The sequence below is a fragment of the Sinocyclocheilus anshuiensis genome, unplaced genomic scaffold, assembly GCF_001515605.1.
Source record: "Sinocyclocheilus anshuiensis isolate Anshui unplaced genomic scaffold, SAMN03320099.WGS_v1.1 scaffold863, whole genome shotgun sequence".
Lineage (NCBI taxonomy): Eukaryota > Metazoa > Chordata > Actinopteri > Cypriniformes > Cyprinidae > Sinocyclocheilus > Sinocyclocheilus anshuiensis.
This window is the reverse complement of record NW_015547725.1, coordinates 154808-157285: the sequence shown is the minus strand read 5'-3', so window position 1 is coordinate 157285 and position 2478 is coordinate 154808. Positions and strand designations below refer to the sequence as shown.

General features: G+C 36.9%; 1 protein-coding gene across 1 annotated transcript in view; it reads right to left on the bottom strand.

Annotated features, from left to right (window-relative positions):
* LOC107704254 (dmX-like protein 2) overlaps positions 1-2478 on the bottom strand; it is an 82434-nt gene that overhangs the window by 30100 nt on the left and 49856 nt on the right. The window lies entirely within an intron of this gene.

The following is a 2478-nucleotide window of genomic DNA, read 5'->3' as shown; positions in this document are numbered from 1 at the left end:
ATATATATATATATATATACATATATATACACACACACACAAAAAATATACATATTATATATACACATACATACAGGGGCGCCGTTACGGGGGGTGCAGAATATGCCAGGCATATGGGCCCAGGAAGCTAGGGGGCCCCAAATCACGACCTTGTTTTTTTGTTTTTTTTTAAGCACATTGTCTTTCACTTTAACGGACAAATACACCTTGCCAATTTGAATATTTCACGAGTAACAACTCGATTCAGTGTGTTGTTACTCAGACAACCGCGTCTCTGACATCTAGAGCCCTGCATTTCAGCCCGAGCCCGACGGCCCCGACTTACGCCCCTAAGGCCGGGCTTTTTTTCACATCATAGCTCAGACGCGGGCGTGCATTGGGCCTGTTTTAGGCTTCTCCTTATTTTTTATTTTATTATTTTTCTTTTTTTATTTTAGACATCTATCAATTATGGTGATGAAAAAGATTTGCCACATTGGTGGAAACAACACGAGACCATGATACTGCGACTGTCAAGACTGGCTCGGACGGTGTTTAGTGAGCCCACCAGTAGCAGCGAGCATGCCTTCAGCACAACTGGAAGATTTTAGAAAAAAAGGAGGACTGGATTAAAACTAGGGATGCTCCTGACAAGAGATTAATTACTTAAATTCTAAACCATAATGAGCCTTTAATATTTAGGCTAGCCTATTACACATTCAAGTGCACGCGATAGGCTAAAGCTTGCCGCAAAGCCTCGGCAAAATTACCCTGAATGTGTCAGGGGGAAATGGTAAGGAGATATTGTAATTATTTATTAATAAACTAGTGTTTTCTGAGTCAGTGTCACAAAGATGAAGTTGACGATTCTGACTCGTCATCTCCTCACTGGACGCGCCTTCAGAGAGAATTGCATCTTTACGGATTACATAATGAATATTTTAATTATTTATTAATTTTCTGAGCCAGTTTCGCAAAGATGAAGTTGGCGATCCTGACTCGCCATCTCCTCAATGGACGCGCCTTTAGAGAGAAATGCATCTTTAAAGATTACAAACTGAAAGTTTTTGTTTTCGATTTGAATTATTTCATTTTAAAGTATTAATTTAAAGCTTTCTATAGATATATTTATCATGTCTGTGAGGCAAGTATTCGCTGAGTTTCTGCTCATTTGTGTGAAGCGCTCCTGTTCAGTGACCAAGATGGCAGAAAAGCGCATCCTGTTTGTTTTCTTTATTTAAAAAAAAGCACAATGTTTTATATATATTATGAGTGCACACAAATAAAAGTAGACCCTTTACAGTTTGAAATGATGTATTGCTCTTATCTTTATGAGCAAAAATTGCGGCGTTAAGTAGTGCTGGGCGGTATGATAAAAAAATTATATCACGGTATTTTTCAAAATTATACCTGTTTCAAGGTACATGACGGTATTTTTTTTTTCATGCATGACCGGGTGTTAACCATATTTTCTACTGATTGAGATAGGAAATACTGCAGTATATTGACTTAGAATGCCCTATTTTACTGTCATGATGAGTGAATATTGTCAAAAAATACCACACTAAATAGTGACTAAACACGACCCCTTTTAATACATGTTAACCAGGAGTCACTCTCATTTATAATCGCGGCATCGTCTGATAAAATCAACATGCATCTACACTAAAGAGCGGCTATGCGGTTGTTTTGGCTGTATTACTTTTTTGTCTCATGCAGCGCACTGCCTGCGTCTGAGTAACAAACTAAAAAAACAACAAACAAAAAAGTGCATGTGATATTAACAGATGAACTACGCTCATATTTATAATTCCAAACAATCAGTAGAACGTTGTTTAAGCGACATACACCGGTATTGCGGTATTTTAAAAATTAATATCATAACAAAAATAAACACCGGTATTCGGTATGAACCAGTATACCGCCCAGCACTAGCGTTAAGTTGTTTATGTTGTTAAGAAAAAAATGCAAGTGATCGCGCCGGCGCCTCAATGTCCTGCAGAGCGCGCTTTAGCTTCCCCTCTCCACACAAACGATTGACATGCGCCTAATAGCACACATTTTTAGGTTAAACGTTTAAACTAACATTGTGATATGCTTGAAGTGTTTTATATCTATAGATTTCATTTTAGGAAAGTCGTGTTGATTTTAGAAGGCTAAATTGATCAAACGTGATCAACTCATTGTCTGCCGCTGGCCGCTTAGTCGTTATTTAAAAAAAAAAAAAAAACTTGAATTTAACAAACAAAAAATGTTCCAAACATATTTCTCAATTAACTTAAACAAATGAAATGAAATATAACCACTTTGCCATTAAAAACAAAACTGAACTATTTGAATGTCTGCAACAGCAGCTGTGCAATGGGGAAGAGAGAGAGAGAGAAAAAAGACACGGGCTCTAGTCGGACTCGGGCCGAGAATTCTGATAAACTGTTGGACAATTTATATATATTCTTTCAATTTCTTATTAAGCGTCAAAAAAAAAAAAAAAAAAAAAAA